The sequence below is a fragment of the Dasypus novemcinctus genome, chromosome 30, assembly GCF_030445035.2.
Source record: "Dasypus novemcinctus isolate mDasNov1 chromosome 30, mDasNov1.1.hap2, whole genome shotgun sequence".
NCBI classification, from domain to species: domain Eukaryota; kingdom Metazoa; phylum Chordata; class Mammalia; order Cingulata; family Dasypodidae; genus Dasypus; species Dasypus novemcinctus.
In genome coordinates this window covers 17,902,732-17,925,687 of record NC_080702.1, presented here as the reverse complement: position 1 = coordinate 17,925,687, position 22,956 = coordinate 17,902,732, and the positions used below count along the sequence as shown (strand labels likewise).

General features: G+C 35.4%; 1 long non-coding RNA gene across 2 annotated transcripts in view; it reads left to right on the top strand.

Annotated features, from left to right (window-relative positions):
• The window catches only part of LOC101439711 (uncharacterized), a 61,648-nt gene extending 55,006 nt beyond the window's left edge, over nucleotides 1–6,642 (top strand). For both annotated transcript variants that reach the window (XR_002797142.2, XR_188261.3), the window contains exon 4: nucleotides 2,503–6,642. This is a non-coding gene — a long non-coding RNA (uncharacterized lncRNA). The remainder of the gene's footprint in view (nucleotides 1–2,502) is intronic.
• Nucleotides 6,643–22,956: the final 16,314 nt, after the last annotated feature.

The following is a 22,956-nucleotide window of genomic DNA, read 5'->3' as shown; positions in this document are numbered from 1 at the left end:
GTAGTTTTTTTATTGCTGTCTGGTCATTATTTTATCTTGATAGGTTTAATCAGTTCCTTAGCTTCTTTGTCTACTCTTGGGGATTAATTAGTTTTTTCCATGTGTAAGTGTTATGTCTTCTCTTTGTCACTTTGGTCTTCTTACTCTATTTTCTTGTTGCTGGCTAAGTTCACTTTGAAGGAAAACATTAGGGCCAGGGAAAGAAAAATGAGTAAGAAAAGAAAATGTATAAAGTAGTATTGGTAATAAATATTAACAGAGCAACAATGTGAAATCTAGGAGAGTGAATATTAGACACATGTAAGTTGTGTAGTGTTATAGCAGTAAGTAGAGTACCTATAATGAGACAGTCGACTGAATATGGGGAGGAATATAGTGTGAATTAAAAGGCCAGTGTTTTCATGAGAGAGGGAAAGAGAAAAGAAAGACAATAATATCAAGACTGGATAAAAAAGAGAAAACATAACAAAGGTATTAGAAATAAAAAGTCAGACAATTTGGGGGCCAAAGCAAGGGAGTTGGAATGTAAGACAAACAGTACATGATGGAGGACAGAAAGATGTGGGGGAAAGGGGATAGTGTAGGTGGCCAAAATGAATACACACAGAAAAGAGGAAATGGAGGATGAGGAAACACAGCAAGTGTGAAGTGCTCCCTACAGCACCTATTATATAAAGAAAATAAAATGAAAAAGAAGAAAAAGATTGGGGAAAAAAAGAGAAGAGAAAAAAGGGAAGCAAAGAAAAGGGGGGGGTACAAGCAAGAAAAAAAAGAGAAAAAAAAACTAAATAAATGAAAAAGGACCTTTGCGGATAAAATGGGAGAAAAGACCAGGAGACAATGCAATATTAGCAACCACGACACACACACACACAAAAAAAACCAAACAAAAACCATCATTTCAAGCTAGGAATCCTCTTTGCAGTAAATAAAATGCTTAGGGATCTGACCATCCCCCTTTCTCCCTTCCTCACTTCTCTCTCTCCCAGGGCAGCAGGAAAACTGCCTGAGAGTTCTGGTAGGAGATTCAAGTAGGTCTTTGTTTAACCAACTCAACACAGAAGACAATGACTCTTTATTTCCAGCATGAGAGCACCTACACCTCACCAGAAACTCCAAATATGATATTGGAAACTTGAATAGCACCTCCTACAGTCCCTCCCCCTTACATGTGCTAGGGGAGGTCTAAGTGATTTTCTGACTCCACCTCCTACCAGGCCACATTTCCTATCCCAGGACGTTTAGGTAAATTGGGCTTCCCTGGCAGATTCACCTCTCCTTTCTTCCCAGACTCTCCCCAAGTCAGCTGGTACACTCCTCTAAGCTCAAGAAGAAAAGCAAAAGAAAAAAATAATAATAATAACCATGGAGGGCTAGGGTAATCAAGGACCTCAGATGGACTTCAGGGCATGGTGGATTCAAGAATGGGAAATCTGTGATATTGCAGACTCAAGGTGTGTGAGTCTGTGGAGCATTGGCTAACAGGGTTTAGGGGATACAGACCTGGGAACCACACATCTGGTTTACACGGGGTTTGGGAACTCTGCAGCACAACAAATTTTTCAGGGATTGCTGTGGCCGGGCCACCAGTCCTTGGGGGAGGGGTCCCACCCACAGCTTCTGACCTCTGTGTCAGAAACTCAAAATTCCACCTCTCACAAGAATCTCTTCTGTCACTGTCTCACCAAATTGACATCCAGACACCTCCTGCCCTGCAAGCCCCCAAAACAATCTGCTCAGTGTTTGGGAACACCTCAACACAACAAAGATTTCAGGGATCACTGCAGCCAGGCCACCAGCCTTAGGGGGAAGGGTCCTGCCCATAACTTTTAACCTCCATGTAAGAGACCTAAAATTCTACCTCTTGCAAGAATATTTTCTGTCACTGTCTCACCAAATCAACATCCAGACACCTCCTGCCCTGCAAGCACCCAAAACAGCCTGGTCCAACAGGACTCTGACCCTACTCAGCCACTTCTTTGCAGGAGAGATTATGAGGTGCACTCACTCAGATGCCATCTTGCCCCACCTCCCCCAGGATTTGCTTTTCTGTTCCTAAATATACAAAAGGTTCTAAATTGCTGCTGTGAAGTTTTCTATGGTCTGAATCCATGGCATGATGTCTTCAGCCCTTGTTACCTCTCTGTGACTCTTCCACTGCACACAATGAAAAGAGAGGTCTGGACATGCACTTTGAGTAGGTATATTTCCTACTTATTTGTTGGTATATTTTTCTTTCTTTGATCAGTGTTTGTGGAATACTTCTTCAGTTTTTACCATCCTACAGATTTCCCAGTAAGTGGAATTTTTCCTTTTATTAGTTGTTTATGAAGGAATACATTTACCATCCTGAAAGAGAAAACTGGATAGAAAATATAAGATGCACAACTACAAATACAGCATAGTTATTTTAACATGCTGGTGCTGTACTGGAGGAAGAGAATTCTATTCTTAAAAGATCCATTAAAAGTGACTGATAGTTATTTTCTATATATTTTACAGAAAAAGTGAAATCTGATGAAACAAACTCAAGGCAATTGAAGAAATGGTATAGAATTTCAAGAGGACACTCCTCTGGAACAGCAATTCCCTGATTTCATTCAAGGAATTCTATTCACTTCTCCTCTAAATAGCCAAGTTCTCTACTGATTAATGAATGCTAGGACCATGGAATGTGAGATATAGTACAGCAGATAACATGAAAACTTTGAGCACTGTACTCCTTCCTATGATGAAGAATCACAGCCTGCATTATCAAAACAGGATTCAAGAGATCCACTAATAACTACATTATAAGAACTATTTATGTATGTTTTTGTGTTTTACAATTATATGTATAGAAAAGCATGTATCTAATACACTACTCTGGGTGTGAACTCACTGTAAGTAGGAACTATTGATGAAGTTACTTCACGTAAGGTGTGGTTCAGTCCAATCTGGATAGTTCTTAATCCAAATTAGCAGAGTGAAATTCAGACAGATGGATAAACCCAGGGAAGTAAAAACCTGAATTTCAATGAAACTTGGAAGATGATGGGGAAATCAGGAGAGGCTTCCATCTGTCTTACCTTACCACATAACAATCTAAGAACCAGATTGCCAGCAGTCAGACCTAGAATGCCACAGTATACAGGAGCAAAGATTCACTTTGATGATACCTTGATTTGGGTGGTTCCCAGCCTCAAGCCATGGACAAATAAATATATTCCCACTTAATAACCTGACCCATTTCATGGTATTTGCTTGAGGAGCTTAGGAAACTAAAATAAATATAATGTTCCAAAAAATTATCAGGGATTCTTCTCACTACAGAATTCATGACATTCTTTCAGCATAACTTTCATCTTTGCTTTTTTATAAATGAATCAGTCAAACATCTGCTGTATATGAGAAAATTTGCCTGGTTTCACAGGTTTCTGAATAGTCCTCCATAGCATGAGATCACATTGATTCACCCCATGACCCCACTCTACAATCACCTCTCCCTTCCCATTCTTGAATAAGTAAAGTCCAAAGCCCTCAAAATATCATTTTTCTAATCCTGAACAACTGTATCTCAATTTATTCTTCTGTTGACTCTCTGAAACACAGGCAACTTGGTCTTCTGAAAATGCATCAGCTTTGAGGACTTAAAAACCTTTATGTTATTTTCTAGGTAAAAGGGCCAGAGATTCTTTCTTGGATAACCTCTGACTTTGATTCTGATAGGTCATATGCACAAAAGGCATTGGAAGCATGGATATAAAGGTATATTCAGATTATAGGCATGGGCATATAGAAAAAGAGAAGCATACTGAAAACTGATTTGTTTCTGCTTTATGTCAGAATAATAAGTAAGCAGACTTTGTTTCAATTTTGGCCACAAAACCTAAGTTGTCACAAAAAGACCTTATCTTACTAAAATTCCCATCTCACAATAACTTGATCAGTGCTCTGAGTATCACATGTGGTCACTCAATACTAAGTAAAAATGGAAAATAAAAATAAGATAGACTTTCCTTTTGTTTCTGATTTTGACAGGACTTGGGGCCGAAGTGTTGCCAGAATGATGAAATAATAAAAGGATTACATTGTGTTTTTAAAAAAATGCATTCTAAAATTGTTTTGACAATGCTGGAAGAGTTGCTTAGTGCTTTTTGTAAACAGATAAAAGACAAAGTGCCTTTCAACAGGAACTCCAATAACATATTAGAAAATACATTTGTTTTTCAATATAGGAGCAAACAGATAAATTCAAGATCAGTTGGGGATATCACAGTTAACCTCTCAATCCTCATTATCTTCATCGAATTACCAGGCAAGGCAATTCCATTGATTGTAATGAATTGTTTTCGTGGTGGTATCATTTGGGGTGGATTTGGTTTTCAGTACTCAAGACAAATCCCTGCATTGCTCTTGTCACATCTTCATACCAATCAGCATCACAGGTCAATTGCATCCTGAGAGCTGTCCATCTGGGCATATCTATCCAAGTGCAGAGGACTAGCCTCATACAAAAAACCATCCCAGAATCTCTGAATTTAAATTTTGCTGATTACTAGCCCAGATATTGAACAAGGAAAATCAAACAATCATTATGCTTCCAAATTGTTCTAGACAAGGAGAAAGTATTGTTAAATTGGTTGATAATGAGGCAGACTGATTATACTTTGCAAAACATGACTGTGATGCATTACAATGTTTTTGTGTTAGCACATTGGATTTTAAGTTAAACCTAAAAACCTGAAATACATAAATATCAAAATTCCTGATGATTCATCATATGAATTTTATGCCTTGATTTGTACATGTAGAAAGCTGGCTTTGGATATAATCATTCATTAAAGTAATTTTTTATTAGAGAAGTTGTAAGCTTACAAAGCAATCATGCATGATGTGCAGAATTCCCACACATCACCCCTCCAGTACACCAGACATTATTTTGGAATATCTGTTACAGATTATGAAAGAATATGACCACCCATAACATACACTTGGTATATTGTTTCCATAAACCCTGCATTGTTAACACAATATATTAAAATTGTATATTTATTATCGTTTTGAGAGAACTCTCTCTTATATATATATATATATATACAGTTAACCACAGTCTATCTTGTACCACATGGTTCCCTGCGTTATATAGACCTGTCTTCTATATTCTATCAAAGTGTACACTCAGTGACCTTCAGTTTCCCCACAGAGCTGTACAGTCATCAAACAGTAAACCTTTGAATATTTTCCTTTGCCCAAAAGAAAAAAAATCCCATGCCCCCTCTTATTGACACTTAGCACTGGCATAGTACCGTCTTTGCCATCGAAGCAAGAATATTACAATAACCATAACTAGAGTTCTTAAGTTACATTAATTGTATTTTCCCATGCATCATTATATTCTTCCCACCTTGTAATAGTGAGATACATTTGTTCAAGGTCATAGAAAAACACACTTGTATTTGTATTATTAACCACAATCCTCATCCACTTTCAAGTTCACTATGTTATTCAGTCCCTAAATTTTTCTCCATCTTTCTTTCAGTTTGTATTTACTTCTTTAGTCTACCCCTTTCTGATACAATCCCATTTATACAGCAAGTGTGTTAGTTATACTCACTATAACGTGCTACCATAAACTCTATTCATTTCCATGATTTTACGGTCAAGTTAATAGAAATTCTACATATATTATGAATGAGGACCCCTCTCAATTCTCATCTTATGTGCTAGAAACCTATATTAATAAAAATTATATTGTCATTTGTAAATGTACTTATTGAAATATTCCAATATTATTTTTAGTATATTTCTAAGGAAGAGTCAAAATTATATAGAATTGTGGAAGTTAATTGTATCATAAGTTTAATATCCAAAATTCAGTTTTGCTGATAAATTAAATTCCCTTACAGTGAACCAATATATTATTCACTTTCACTTCTTTTAGTTCTTTACACAATGTAGAGAAAGAAAATAAAACTTCCATCATTGGATTTAACCTGCTTTAAATGCTTTCAGTTAAAAGGCATGTTGGTTTCCTCATCTGTACTTTCCTCCTTATCTATGCTGTTGTCATCACAGAAAATATCATCCTGGTCATCCCTCTCTCACTGGAGACCTGGCTTCATAGCTCCATGAAATTCCTGCTTAGCCAGCTTTCCTTCATGGACATTTCCATCCTCTCCATGATTGTACCCAAGATCCTAAATAAATTTTTGTCAGGTACATAAGAAATTTCATAATTTGGATGGGGGATGCAAATTTATTTCCATTTTACCCTTGTTGACAGTGTGTGTATTCTGCTCATACTAATGGCCTAGGACTGATATGAGGAATTTTGTAACTCTTTGAAGTATGTGTTCTTTATAAATGATGAAGTTTGCCTGTAGAGATTCATTGTATCTTGGACTAGGGTAGTGATGGTTATGTAAAAAGATCATTGCCGGGGAAGAGGGAAAAGGGTTTGGTGTTGGGTATATGGGAGTTCCCTATATTCTATATATATATGTGACTTTATGGTGATATAAAAGTTTTTTGGGGGGCATGGGGGGACGTGGGGACCTCATTTTTTTTAATGTAATATTTTTAAAAAATGAATTTAAAAAAGGACAAAAATAAATGATGTAAAACATGTGGAGCAACTGGAAAAAAAGATAAAAGTTTTTTGAAGACATAATTTATAAAAAAGGATGTAGACACTGAGGAAGAAATGGAAGAGATTGCCTTGCCACTGAACATACAGGGCAACACCTATTACAGTGATGAAAGTCAAAATGCCAAAAAAAATTTATATGATATTTTTCATTTTTAATAACTCAATTTACTTTTTACTTTAATTGAACTTTTCTAAATTATTATTTATTCTATTTCTAATCTTTAAACTTATCATTACTATTTCATTTTCCTATTAATTGAATAGGACAATATATTAGTCTTCATTTTTGAAGAAATTTTGGAGCACAGAAGGGTTCAACTATGGCTGAGGAGGAGAAGTGATGTGGAGTATCATTTATGGGGGATGCATGGGTGGGAGGGAGTTCTGCAGGGAATGTATATAGGATATTTAGATATATTCATATGTTCATTGGGTATTGACATAGGGGGTAGAGTTTCACATGACAACTGAGGAAGTGCTGAGTTCCCATTCCAGGAAACTCTCACACTACCCAATGGAACAGCAACCATTCCCCAAGTACAAGGGCAAAGACAAGTGAAGAAGAAAGGTCCAATTATGCCCCTTGATACCAATGACTATGATTATGAGCCTGTGTACTTGATATTTCAACTAGTGCTAGAGCAGTAAGTGGCCTAATAGTTACCTTCTGAAGGTTTCCATGCTGCTAAAATGTGGCCACTCTAAGCCAAACTCAGCATGCAAATGCATTACCTTACTCCTAGTATAGGACATGACTCCCAGGGATGGACTTCCCTGGCACTGAGGGATTACTAACAGTCATCAGCTGGAGATGCAACTAAAAAAGACCTTGAATAAAAGGGGGAAATGGTAAAGACAAATGAGTATATGGCTAAGAGACTTCAAAATGTGTCAGGAGGTCATCAGAGGGGTATCACTTCTGCACATCTCAGCAGGATCTCAGAGACAGTCAAAGAAGATACAACCCCAGGTAGTGGTGCTCCTGAGGTCCACAGAGAAACCCACATAGTATTAGTCATGACAGATGGCTCTGGAGTTAGTGCCTTGTCAGTGGGCCCTACATTGAAATTTGTACTCCTGAGTCTGATGGAGTTGGACTCAGATATGACCGCTCTACACATGCCTCATCTGTATCATGCATAATATATCATATATCATACATAATATATGTAAATGAACCTGTGATAGGGTTGGTTTATGCTCAGGAGATTTGAATCTCTGGACTCTCTATGTGCCAGCTGGTTGCTGAGCCTCAGCAGTGTTGCAACACCTGCTCTCTGGTTCATTGGACTTACCCAGGTCAGCTAAGAGGGAGGTGTGGATGGTCAACCACCACACCTGGGAACTGAGAGAATATACAGCTGCAAGCAGAAGAATTCCATTCATTAGCCATGTGGGATCTAAGCCAGCCTCTTAATTTAGAGGTTTAGTGGACATCATCACCCCAGGGTCCTCAATATTGAGGAATAAAGTATGGAATAGAGTAGACTTATTGGTACTTTATTATAGAATTATTGTGATTCTAGCAATGGAAGAAATTATATCATTTATCTGGAGATAGTGACCATGGGAGTTGCTGAAGGCAAGGAGGGGGAACAAGAGGCATTTGGGGCATTTTCAAGACTTGGAGTTTTCCTCCATGATATTTCAGGGACAGATGCAGGACATTATACATCCTGCCATAACCCACTGAATGGCCTAGGAAAGAGTATAAACTACAATGTAAACTATACTCCATGCTGTGTAACAATGCTCCAAAATGTACTCATCAAATGCAATAAATGTTCCACACTAATGAAAGAAGTTGTTGATGTGGGAGGAGTGGGTGTGTGTGGGGTGAGGTATACATCAACCACTTATATTTTTTAATATAGCATTTGCATGATCAATATATCTTTAAAAAGATTTGACCCAGGGGATAGGGCATCCGTATACCACATGGGAGGTCCGCGGTTCAAACCCAGGGCCTACTTGACCCGTGTGGAGCTGGTCCATGTGCAGTGCTGATGCATGCAAGGAGTGCCCTGCCATACAGGGATGCCCCACATAGGGGAGCCCCATGTGCAAGGAGTGTGCCCCGTAAATAGAGCTGCCCAGAGCGAAAGAAAGTGCAGCCTGCCCAGGAATGGCACTGCACACAAGGAGAGCTGACACAGCAAGATGATGCAACAACAACAAAAAAAGAAACACAGATTCCCATCCTGCTGACAACAACAGAAGCAGACAAAAAGAAGAAAATGCAGCAAATAGACACAGAGAACAGACAACTGGGGCGGGGCGGGGGGAGGAAGGAAGAGAAATGAATAAAAATAAATCTTTTTAAAAAAGATAATGAAAATAAATAAACAAGTTAATACAATTTCTATCACTCATGTTCTCAACAGTGACTCAAAAGAAGTCTACCTTTTCCTCTGTGAAAAACAGGTAATCATCCAGTTCTCAGGTGAGGATGCTTTTTTAAATGAGAAAATATTTTTAGTAATGGAAATTTTATTTCCCTTATATTCTTCGACCCTATCTTCTCATATGCTCTCTTGTTTCTTAATATTCTCTATGTAAATTCTTTCAATGGGAGGAACAAAGCTCTCACTACCTGCTCTTCTCATCTGATGGCTGTGTTTTTCTGCTTTGGTCCAACCATGTTCAACTATATGATTCACAGTGTTTTGCACACCTCAGAACAAGATGAGGCACTCTGTATTGTAAATCATTCTTATACATGAGTTGAATTCCTTCCTATACAGCTCAAGAAAAGATGTAGGAAAGGCTCTGAGGAAAGCTTTATGCTAGGCATATTATAAATTAGCATGGTATTAGGAGAACATGAAGCTTTCATGAATCAGAAGACAATTTCCAGGTACTTTTAGCCACAAAAGAGTAAAGATGCAGTGCTACAGAAATTGACTTTTTCACTTAAACCAGTGAGTCATGTAAATTCATTTGTGAAACATGTCCAAGTTGTCTTTCTTCATCAGTTGATCATATATACCAGTCCAGGTTTTATGGTGGGGGCTGAGTGAGTTATGCAGCATCATATGACATAGGAGTCTGAACATTTAATTCTGGAAGTCTCCTGGGCTTAATTCAGATGGATCACTTCCATTTTCCCATTCATTACTATTCTGCTGGCCAGAAAACATGACTTTGTGAATGTGAGAATGTGAGAATGTGAGAATGTGAATGTGAGAATCCAGCAGGATGGATGGTTATTGCATATGATCTCTTGATTTCCAATGATTAGGTGCTCAGGTCTACTAGGAGTGAATAGTACTGATATTTCAAGAGCAAGGAGCTCTCTGCCAAAGGTGACCTTTCTTTGTTCTAGAAACCTGGGTATTTTCACAGTGACTCTGCCAGAGGCTCTGTCAAGCATTCTTATCATTATGGACTCTTTTGGATCCACTGGATTTGTGAAACCTTTTAGTCAATGGTAAGACAGTTTGCCTTATAGAATGCGCAACAACAGAAATTCACTGAAATCTATGGGATTTCCTTGTGATGAATCAAGATGGTCCTTGAGCAGTATTTCCAGGCATTGTATATGTTTCCTGTAAAATCCAAAACACACAACCATGCACTTTCCCTTTTTCCTATGAGTAAATGAAACAATGGACAATAATTTTTACAACTTATAATGATTATTTCTGCACAATCTGACCTATTGGTAACCTAAAACCTGCACCGAATTTACTGGACTTTAAAGTTCTGTGGAGTTTATTTCCCACATTTTGGCACAAATATATGTTAACTTGATGTCCCTGGGGGGTTTATTTTACTTAATCATTAGATCCAACTAACATGTTATCACCTATAGAGGAAAAATGTGGGTTTATGTGGAGTGGCAAGATGATAAAAGTACCTGCAGACATTTTTGTGAGAGAGAACAGAATATCTGTGGGGTAATTCAGTAATTTTGTGTTTCTCTATTTCCACATTTAATGAAAGATTTATTCATCTTTAATGATTATTAATGGAACATATCCATCAAAATAAAATTATATACTGCGTTTTTAAATATGTGTGATTTCTTCCAGCAAATATATTACATCTGGCAAAGTTACTACATTATGGGCTTCCACTGGGATAACTATTTAACCATCCACAATTATATTCCACAATTCATTTGATTTTGGGGGAGAAAGATAAAATCATTGGGGATTTGTTCGAGCTCTGATTCTTATCATTTACAGTCCAATCATTGAAAAATTAACATAAGTTGCAGTATTACTTCTCTATCATCAGCATCATAGGATGAAATTTCAAAGGCATCCATTTGATGATTCCTCCCATAACAGCTTTTGCTCAGTCTTTTCCATAACGTTACTAATGTGAAGTATCTGAGTGGCTAAGTATATATATATATATATATACACACACATATGCTGTGCTTCTGGGACTTGAGAAATAACCATAAAGAGCATTCTTATAAACTTGGTCCCTCTGTGAAGTGAAATTGTTCTAGTCTTCTCTGTGGTTTCAGAGAAGGTAACTTTTTCCCCCTCTCCCCGCTGACAGAAGCAGGCAGTAGTATCGGTGGGACTGATCAGTGGTTTGAAAGCCATTCCCCCCTTAGGGTGCATGAAGCACTCTTGGATTTTCTCTCCAGAGTAATTTTAGTGAAGATCAAGGCATCTGGAGCCACCACCACCACATAGCAACAAGAAAGTAATGAGTCCATACAAGAAGAAGCTAGTCACCACTTAGGTTTCAAACACTGCCTCCTCCCCATATTAGCTGGGCACAGTGGGTAAGTGTGATCCCACACCCTCATTCAAGATGAGGAGACTGGGAAAGTTTCTGTAAAACATGATTAATCACTACTCTCCCCACGCTTCTCCCTCCTGGAGTCAGAGATTCTCAATGGGATGCTGAATTCTTACCACACCCAGCAACAACACAGCAGGAGGTGTTTGCTAGTCAGCATTCCTATCACTCTAACACATAAGTCCAAAGAGACAGTGTGCAGCTGAGGTCCAACATCAACCAGCATAAACAATGCAATCCATTGGTGAGAGAGTTAGATGACACTCTGATTCCCTGTCTCCTCTCTGGTAGCAGTGGGGCTAAGCGAGGGACTTATAAGAAAATCTGGAGATAACAAGACAGTTTTCATGAATCAGATGTTGCAATTAACTGGTGAGAATTTTGAAGCAGCCATCTTTAAAATATCTCACAAGACATTTAAGCATTCTCTGGGGAAAAAAAAATGAAGATAAGGAAAACCTCATCAAAGAAATGGAAGTTATAAATAAGCTATATAAATATGGAACTGACAAAAACAAATGAAATAATAATTTAACAAGATGGGCTTAGTAGTAAAATCAAGATTATGGAAGACTGAATCAGTATACTGGAGGAGATATCAATAGAATTTACTCAATCTAAATATCATGGAAAATAGAATGAAATATTTTTATCACCTCATAAGTCTGAGGTCAAGACAAAGATCTTATATACATATCATCAAAGTCACAAAGGAAATGAGAATGAGAATGTATAGGACTGAAATTATATTTGGAAAGATTCAATGATAAATGTCTGTTTGCTATAAACCTCAAGAGCTCCAAGATGCTTAGTGGACATTAATTAGGGAAACCACAAAAATACTCTTTAAGAAGACATATAAAAATTAAACTTCTGAAAATCAAATTTTAAAAATCTTGAAAGAAGCCATAGAAATGATGTATACTTGTAGAGGGATACAGATTGAAATGACAGAATTCTTTAATTTATAACTGAGGGGACCATGAGGATATGATATGGCACAACATTTTTCAAGTACTGAAGGAAGACAGCTGACATTTAGATTCTTTATCTAGTGAAAATATACCTCAGGAATAAAGGAAAAATAAAATAATTTTCAGAAAAATTAGAACTATGAAATTTTATTGCTAAGTAACATGACTAAAAATAGGAGTAGGGAAACTTTAAAACAGAAAGGAGATGCTAACAGAGTAAGGCTTGAAATGTTCAAAGAGAAAAAATGAGCATCATTATGGATGAAAATATGGGTTAATATAATATGCTAGCTGTTCCTCATGAGTTCCTTAAATTATATTTGATGGTTAGAGTCATAATCACAACACCATATGATGTGGTAATTAATGAATATAGAGGAAATATTAAAGAAAATTTTATATTGAACATAGGAAGCATACAGAAACCTAAATGAAAGTAAGTTTTCTAAATGTCATTCAATACAGAAAAGTAAATATCCATAGACAATAATGTAAGTGTATATATAGTAATACATAGAAAAAAGCAACATTTCAAGGCATGGTATTTCCAACTCTATGATTAAATCAAGATAAAATACTGAAAAAAAAATATTTCAAAGAACACAGAAAATGTTAAGAAAAGAGAAATGTATGAATGATAAAAGAAGAAACAAACACAGTGTAATAAAATAACAGGCTTAAACTCTACAGTGTTAATAAATTTCAATTTAAGTGATGTAAGTGCATCAATTAAAGTGCAGAGATTAGGAGAGTAGATCAAAAATATCACAGCATCATGAAGTTTACATGACATTTCAATTGCAATGAAATATGCAGTATGAAAATAATGGAAATATTTAACAGGAAAATATTAATAAAAGCAATATTGTATATAAATATCTTATGGACTGTGGAACAAAGAAAATTTCTAGAGGAAAAATTAATATCATATAATGGTGACAGGACTCAGAGATAAAAGGATAGCAAAGGACAGAGTTGGGGGATTTTCTGATGTTGGAGTTTTGATGTTGGAGTTTGATGCTGAAGTCTTAAACTAGAGCCCCAGGAAGTAAGCACATGGAGGAAAGATAAGCAAGCCCTGGGAAGAGAGGACCTGAGTCAGAAGAAGAGCACAGAAGAATAGGCATGCTCCTTATACATGGCAGAATCTCCAGGGAGAGAGACAGAGCCATTCACCTGATAGACTACAGCTGACCTTGTGGAGAGAGGCAAAGTCTAGAGAGCCTCATAGTCTACAACTGAGCTTATGGAGAAAGCAGAGGAGCTGAGTGCAGAGGAACACAGGATGTCTGAACTCTCATAGGCACTAGCAGCCATCTTGCTCAAACACATGAAAATAGACTTTGGTGAGGAAGTAACTTATGGTTTATGGCCTGGTATCTCTATGCTCCTACCCCAAATAAATACCCTTTATAAAAACCAATTTCTGGTATTTTGCATCAGCACCCCTTTGGCTGACTAATAAAACACCAATTCACAATTAGAGGTTGGTGATTCAACATGCCATTCTCAGCAATTTTAGAACAAATGAATATAAAACAATTAAGGAGGTAAAAATCTCAGCAACACAATCAACAAATAGGATCTAATTGACTTCTATAGATATCTACCTCAAACAAAAGCAAAGTATTATTTTGCTTGCAGTCTTGTTATTATGATCAACATGGAATATACCTTGGGCTATAAATATAATATCAAGAAATTTGAAAGAATTGGAATCACAATTAATTTGATCATTGATCACAATGTGAGCATGTTCCAGGAAATTTATATTGGAATATGTAGACATGGCTCAACTTCTTTACAAAACAATGGAGAGAAAAGAAAGAGTTATCCAATGTAACTCCTTCACAAATTTTTAGACAAGGAAACTGCTGTCCATCTTCCAGAAGGGGAAGTGAAAAAGAGACAAAGAAACTTTAAAAAAGCTATGAGTTACCAGACCCAGCAGCCAATAATAGTGCTGATAGTCTAACCTCAAGACAAACAGACTGTGTAAACCCTCTGCCTAATTGCAACCAACAGAGAGAAGAAAAGATATCTTTCTCCCTTTGAGGAGGGAGAATGTGGTGAAGGGCAGAGAGTGGTTTCTCTTCAGTGAGTTTGGTCATCAGAGGCTACTTTCCATATCAGTTCTGGCAAGAACAGAATCATAGGCACGTAGAGTTTGAAAGAGACACCTTTATGGAAAAGTTCTTTGAAGAAAATAATCTGTTGGCAGCCTGGGAAAATGGAGGAAGGAAAAAATATTCGTGTGTCTCTCAAGTCTCAGGACACTTGATCTGATCTGCATCCCATTAGTGGGTCCTTGTCCTTATTTTGATAACTTAGGCTGGGCAGTTTTAAATAATAAAATAATTTGAGTCAAAAATATAGGAAGATCCATGAAATAAAACAACTAGGCCATTGAGAGATAGACTATCAGAGTAACTCCCCAACATAATCCAAAGCCTAGATATCAGCCAATAATTACTAGCTATACTAAAAAACAAGAAGAGATGGCACAGCCAAAGTTAACAAAACAAAATTCTTGAAGAGACACATGATTTAAGAAAACTAATCAGTAATAAGTATACAATACTTCTAAACCAATTCAAGGAATTGAAGGAAAGTATGGCTAAAGAGATATAGAATTTTAAGAAGACAGAAGGTGAACATACACAACAAAAGGTAAACATAAATAAAAATGAGAGATCTTATGCAAATGAAATGCACAATAGAATAAATTTAAAATACATCGGATGCATACAACAAAGTTTTGAGCAAGTATAAGAAAGAATTAGCAAATTAGAAGATAGGACATCTCAAATCACACAGATAGAAAAATGGGGGAAAATTTGGCTGGGACTTAAGGAATTGAATAACAGAATGAAATGCACAAACATACATATTGGTAATGTACCAGAGGAAAAAGAGAAGGAGAAAAATGGCATAATAAGTGTTTGAAGAATTAATTGCCAAAAATTTTCCAACTCTTATGAGAGACATAGTTGTGCATTTCCAGGAAGCACAGTGTAATTCAAATAGAATAAATCTTAATGGGTCTACTTTGAGACACATATTAATGAGATGTAAGTCATGCTTAATATACTTAAGAGCTGATTATTCAATGAAATCATAGAGATGATAAGTCTGTGGCCAGATATAATGAAGATGTTAAAAGAGAAAAGCAGCAAGCCAAAAATTATGTATTCAGCAAAATATAACTTCAAAAAAAGCAGGGGAGTAAAATATTCATAGACTGACAGAAGTTGAGAGAATTCAAAGAGAGTACTATCTTTCAAGAAATACTAAAGTGAGTTCTACATGTTGAAAGGAAAGAAAGAAGAGCTTTGAAGGACAGTGTAGAAAGGAAAATTATTAATAAGTATAAATGAAAGATTAAAAAGAAAGAAAAATAGCTATGACATATATAAGCATAAAGATAAACTTTGAATTAAGTACTTCATTTACATTATAACATGCAATGCTACTGGAATAACTCCACACTTAAGAGATATAGATTGGCAGAATGGATAAAAAATATAATTCCCCTATAAACTGTTTATAAGAGAATCACCTTAAACTCAATGAACCAAAAAGATTGAAAGTTAAAATGTGAAAAATGGTTTTAAAAAGAAGTAACCAAAAAGGAGCCAGGGTAAATTTATTAATATCAGACAAAATAGATTAAAATGTAAAACTGTTGTAATAGACAAAAACAATATTTATTAAGAAAAGTGGCAAGATATGAAGAAAGAACAAAAAAAAATTGCACCTAAACAAGTTATCCTAAAATACTTGAGGCAAACACTGGCAAAACTTAGTGGAGAGGGAGTGGATGTGGCTCAAGCAGTTGAGTGTCTCCTTCCCACATATGTAAGAAAGAGTGTGAGAGGAAGGTAGTGGAGCATATGGAAATCCCCTATAATTTTATGTGATATTTATGTAATCTAAAGCTTCTTTAAAATTAAAAAATGCAAAAAAAAAATAGATACAGGTGCTGACAGTGACATAACACATACAAAAATAAATAAAAAAACAAATGAGTAAACCAACTCAGCGGAGCTGATGGGGCTCAGTGGTTGAGCACTGGCTTCCCACATACAAGGTCTGGGATTCAATACCCAACCTCAGTACCTTAAAAAAATAGTGGAAAAAGAGATGCCTCCACACTCATATGGGGGACTTCAATAAACAACTCTCAGCAATAGACAAAACATATAGAAATAGGATCAATAAAGAAAGAGAGATCTTAAATAATACTTAAAGGGAACTAATGGACATATGCAGAACATTGCATGCAGCCCAAAGAGTAGGACATATATTCTTGTTGAAGTCCATGGACTATTCTCCAGGGAGAATCAAATTTAGGCCCTAGTAAAGTCTCAATGAATACAGGAAAATTGAAATTATGCAAAGATCTTTCTCTGACCACAAATGAATAAACCTGGAAGACAATAATGGGAGAAAAAGTAAAAACATCAGTATATATCTCAAGACAAATGGAAATGAGAATACTACATACCCTAACATGGGATTCCATGAAAAGAGTACTGAGAAGGAAATGTCACTATATGCCTACATTTAAAAAGAAGTAAAAGCTAAAATCCAAGACTTAATTTCACATCAGGATGAAAAAGAAAAGCAAGTGCAAATGATTTCCAAAGCAAGCAGCAGGAAATAAATGGAAAAACATAGAGCTGAATTAAATGAAATTAAGAATAATTAAAAAAAAAAAACAAGAGCAAAAATTCACAAACCCCAAAACTGGTTTTCAGAAGGTTTACAAAATTGACAAACCCATGGCTAGATTAGCAAAAAAGAGAGATAAAGTTCATAAATAAAATCAAACGAGAAAGGGGACATCACAACTATACTTAGAGAAATAAAAAAGGATCATAATACACTACTGTGAAAAATCGTAAGTGAATAAATTGGACCACTTTGATGTAATGAACGAATTTCTGGACACAAACAACCTCCACTGACAAAAGAAGTAGAAGAAATCACCAGACTAATCGCTGTAATGAGATTGAATCAATCCTCAAAAATCTCCCAAAAATGAAAAGCCCAGGACCAGATGGTTTCACTGGTGAATTCTACAAATCATTCTGAAAATAAATAATAATCATACTCAAACTCTTCCAAAAAATTCAAAAGTTGGGAATCTTACCTGTTTCTGTGAAGTCAATATCATCCTAATAGAGAGCAACATAAAGATGCTACAAGAATGGAAAATTACTACCAATCCTCCAATGAATTCAGATGCAAAAATCTCAAGGCAATATTTGAAAATTGAATCCAACTACACAATAAGTGAATTATACACCTTAATCAACAAGGTTTCCTGCCAGGGACTAAAGGATAGCTCAACATAGAGAAATCAGTTAATTTAATAAACCATATTAACAAAACAGAGGAGAAAATATATGATCATTGCTATCAATGAAGAAAAGGTATTTTACAGAATTCAGTATCCTTTATTTTTCTAATTAAGTAAATTTATTGAAATATTTATGTACTTTTATGTATGACAAGAATTCATTTATATCCTGTAGAAGTATAACTTAATTGCATTTTCCTGATATGCTAATTGATGAAGAAAAGTCATCCTGGACATATTTTACAAGTGAATTTACATGACTCACTGATGAGTGGATTTCGGCAGCACATTTCTTTGCTTTGCCTACTTGCTGTAGCTAGAATTCCTAACAAAATATTGAATAACAGTGGTGACAGTAAGCATTCTTGTCTTGTTCCCAAACTCAGAGGAAAAGTTTCCAGTCTTTCACCATTGAGTAAAATGTTTCCTTTGAGTCCATCAATGGATGATTAGAAAAACAAAATTTGTTATATACATACAATAGGAAATTATTCAGCTGTAAATAGAAATGAAATTGGGATGCAACTGTGCAAAATTGATGACCCTTGAGGATATTATGTTGGGTGAAATAAGCCTGGCACAAAATGGCAAATGTTGTATGGTCTCACTAATATGAACTAAATACAATGAGTAAACCCATGAAGTTAATCTAGAGTATAAGCTATTTACAGATAGAATGTGGGTTGAGAAAGGAAACTGATTCTTAAGGTATATAGAATTTTTGTATGTTTTATCATAAAAGTGAGGAAATAAATAGAGTTGATGGTAACACGTTTTAGTGAGTATAATTAACACTGCAGATTTGAAATCATGTGGCTAAAAAAGACAGTCTGTGGATGTAAATATCAACTAAAAGTAAGATAGAGAATAATATAAGGTCTACATAACAGTGATTTCAGTGGATGAAGATTGTTGTTAATAGCATAAATATAAGAAGGCTCTTCTTTATAAATTGTTAAGAATATATTGATAGATGGGAAAATTCCACACTTATAGAAGATAGTTAAAATTAATATCTTAATATTTTTACAGCAATGTCAAGTAAGATATTAATATCAATTCTAAGGTACAGCAGAAGGCTTGATATTTTTTCTTTTGGAATATTGAAAACATTCTAAAATTGACCAATGTCATGACAGGACAACTCTGTGACCAAAATGAGAATCACTGAGTATACAATTTGAATGGGTTGTACAAAGCATGGAACTGTGTAACACAGGGAATATTGTGGTGGAAGATGAATTGCAGTAACCAGAATTGCAGTCCAGTTATACTTGTTCATGTTCTCTCATGAACTATAACAAATATATAATACAAACACGAGGTGTTAATAATCATGTGGGTTGTGGAAAATACACCAGATTTATGACATGGGTTATATTTAGTAGTATTATTTTGACAATGTTTTTCATGGTTTGTGACAAATATTTCACAACAATGCAAGGTGGTGGCAGAGTGAAGTTAGGAATCTGTATGATGATGTGCATGTTTTTTGTAAGTTCACAACTTTTATTAAACACGTATTGCTCATATATGTACTTTAAACTTTAATAAAATTTTATTTAAAAATGTAGGTAGGAACAAGAAAGAGAGCATTCCAGGGAGGCCAAGTAAACAGTGTCTGAATAGAAAACAATTCTACCTCTCCTGTTCTCTTGCTAACAGATTATTTTTGTCCCTCCATTTCTTTGCCAACTTTATACCACATTTCATCACAAAACATTCATAGACATTTTCTTATTGGAAAATAAATTTTGTGAGTAAGTGAGGAAACATGTACTGAAATGCAAATTCAGAACACTACCTGTAATTTCCTCTGCCTTGGAGTGTAGGAACCAGCACGCTTAGAAAAAAACAGATTGTATTTGAGGAATAATCTAGGTTTAAGGATTTGCCTAACACCCTGATTATACAAGTTTCTAGAAAGTTGGTACTGAGATGGCCATAATTAGAAGGATGTAATTAATGAAGAGCAAAATACACTCTGATTTTTTCCATGAATGAAAATACATCCAAGTGAAAAGCAAACAGAGGATATGCGTGTGATAGTTTGACACTTAGATCCTTCTGACAACCTGAATTTGTAGCCTGTTTGAGCCTAGTTCTACAGACTTCAATGTGGAATTCCTCTCTTAAAGTGGCTCGCTCAGAACAGAATGGTCATTTGAAAATTCATTATACCTTGGAAGATTGAAGTACATCATTGACAAAGATCTTCTAGAGAGGGGGTTGTAGGAGTCATTCTTCTAGGTAATGGGTTTGCAGAAGAGTAGTGTCTGCTTCCTCCTTCTGGTTCATTCAAAGACTAATCTGCATTAGAAAAAGCTGGTTATTCTACAGAAAATTTGATTTACATTTTAAGAAGACCGTAACATGGGATTATTCATTATGCTCTCCCCATTGAGTGTGCATTTCTGTGTACAGTAATCTAGTTTTCCATTTGTAACTGCTATGGTCAAGCAAGATCATTAGATATTTATGCTGAAAACAAGATCTAATTTAATACCAATCCTCAGAAATATAAATATTAAATATAATACCAATCCTCAGAAAACCAATAAAGGATTTTCCTTAATTTTCAATTCTTTAGAACTTCAATATTATTTACCTTTTTGTATGGTCAGTAGAAGCAGCATATAATCGTCATTATTTCTTGTGAATGCTTTAGTGGGTTTACATTTTGGAAAATGATTATAGTGGTGAGAATCTTACTGCATCAATTTCTTTCTGAGATAAATTTTTCAGAGAACTGGATAGCCATAACCAAAAGAAAGTTAGAGGACCCCTATCTCACAGCTTATACACAAATTAACTGAAAATAGATAAGAAGGACCTAAATATAAAAGCAAAAAGCATGAAACTCCTAAGAGAAAATGCAGGAAAACATCTTCAAAATCTGTGATAAGTGGTAGCTTCTTAAACCTTGCACCCAAAGCAAGATCATAAAAAGAAGAAAAAAGATACACACCACCTCCTCAAAATTAAACTTTTACATATCAAAGGACTTTGTCAAAAGTATCAAAAGGATCCACTCATCTGTTGATGGGCATTTGGGTTGATTCCAACTTTTGGCAATAGTGAACAATGCTGCTATGAACATTGGTGTACATATATCGGTTTGTGTTCTTGTTTTCAGTTCTGCTGGGTATATACCCAGCAGTGGCAGCCAACTCTATTGGAGAAAGTAATTGGCAATCATATATCTGGTAAGGGTTTAATATCCATGATATATAAAGAGATCATGCAACAAAACAATAAAAAGACAAACTACTCCATTAAAACAAGGGCAAAAGATTTGAAAAGACAATTTTCTAAAGAAAAAATACAAATGGCAAAAATTTACACATGAAAAACTGTTCAACATCACTAGATTTTAGGGAAATGCAAAATCAAAACTACAATGAGATCATTTCACACCTGTTAGACTGGCCATTACTAAAGAGTCAGGAAATTACAATTGCTAGAGAGGATGTGGAGAATTAGGAGAGCATTTCACTTTTAGTGAGAAGTAAAATGTTATGGAAACTACAGAGTAATGTTTGGCCATTCCTAAGAAGTTGATTATAGACTTGACATGGGATGTGACAATACCACTACTAGGTATATACCCAGAAGAACTAAGAGCAATGACAGGAATAGACATTTGCACATTGATGTTTAGCAGTATTATTAAATCTCACCAAATTTAGTAAGCAGCACATGAACATGAGTTCATAAACCAATAATAGATAAATGAATTCTTTTGCATAGACACATTGGAATATTATGCAGTGGTAAGAAGATATGAAGCTGTGAAACATATGACAACATGGATGAACTAGGAGGACATTATGTTGAGTGAAGCAAATTGGACACAAAAGAAGAAACCCTATATATAAGAAATATAATTAGAAACGGTTTGATATGGTTTGCTAAAAAAGGTCACCTAACCATAAATGTGGGAATAAATAAGGGAAAAGAAAAGTATAAGGCTCACACTACTTGAATAGCCAAATGGCATAAAAAGTTCTCCATTATCAGTAATTACATTTAATATAAACTCATTAAGATCTCCAACTTGAAGGCAAAGATTGAGTGAATGGGTTAAAAATATCAAATTATATATATATATATATATATATAAGATACAAATAAGTTGAAAGAGAAGGAAATGAAAAATATATTCCATAAAAATAGCAACAAAAAGGGAGTTGGGGTGACTATACAAATATCAGTTAGACTTAAATCTAAACTTGCTACAAGGAGGACTTCTGGTTGATAAAAATGGGAGTATAAGACAGTCAAGACTCACCTACCTTTGCAGAAACTTTGTCTATTTTAACAAATAGAAGAAAAAAACTGGCAAAACGATATTCCCAAAAACGCTAGTAAATTTTCAAGAGATACGGTAACTGGAGGAATGATATATTGTGAAAATGCAACTTAAAGACAGTAGGAGAAAATTGTGGTGTCATTTCTGGCTCATCCCCACCCCATAAGTGGGGCAACATTGTCCTGACTTGCATTCCTACTGTGGATCCCTGACTATGTCGAGTGCAGAGAAGAGTATCCCCTGAGCATGTACTGCAGTGCCGCCACGTTATTGCATTTCTAACAAGTTTTAGTGTGAAAGAATGAACCAGGATATTACTTTCAGGTATCCCTGAAGGCAGAAAGAACTTCCTCTGCTGAAGTATTGTAGGAAACAATGAAATCAAAGAGGTCCAGTGAAAAGAATTACCAGATTTAAGAAATTCAGTAAAACAATGGTGAGGCTATTTCATTGGGAGTAAACTGAGCATTCATATTCCTGATACTGGCAGATTTATTAAGGCCAGTAATGCAAGACTAGAAAATGGTTCAGTCTCAGAGAAGATGGATAAGATCTCATATTTCATCCCTGGCTATTATAATTTATAAGAGGGCTAAACCCTGAATAAAGTGGACCAGCTAACAGAGAGACAATTTGTACAGGGATTGAATGGTGGTTGTTTTTTTTTTTTTTTTTAGTTTAATTTGTTAGTTCCTGCCACACAAGTAAAACAATGACATACCAGTTAAAGAATACACACATAAATACCACATATGACAAGAAGTAAATAAGAGTTATAACATTGAAAAATTAAAATGTACACTATGAAACAAAAATTTTCAAGACAAATAAAGAAACAGGCCTTTACAAAGACATAAGAAAATTCTTCACAAAGAAGATTAGACTTTAGACAAATGAGATAAAAATTTAT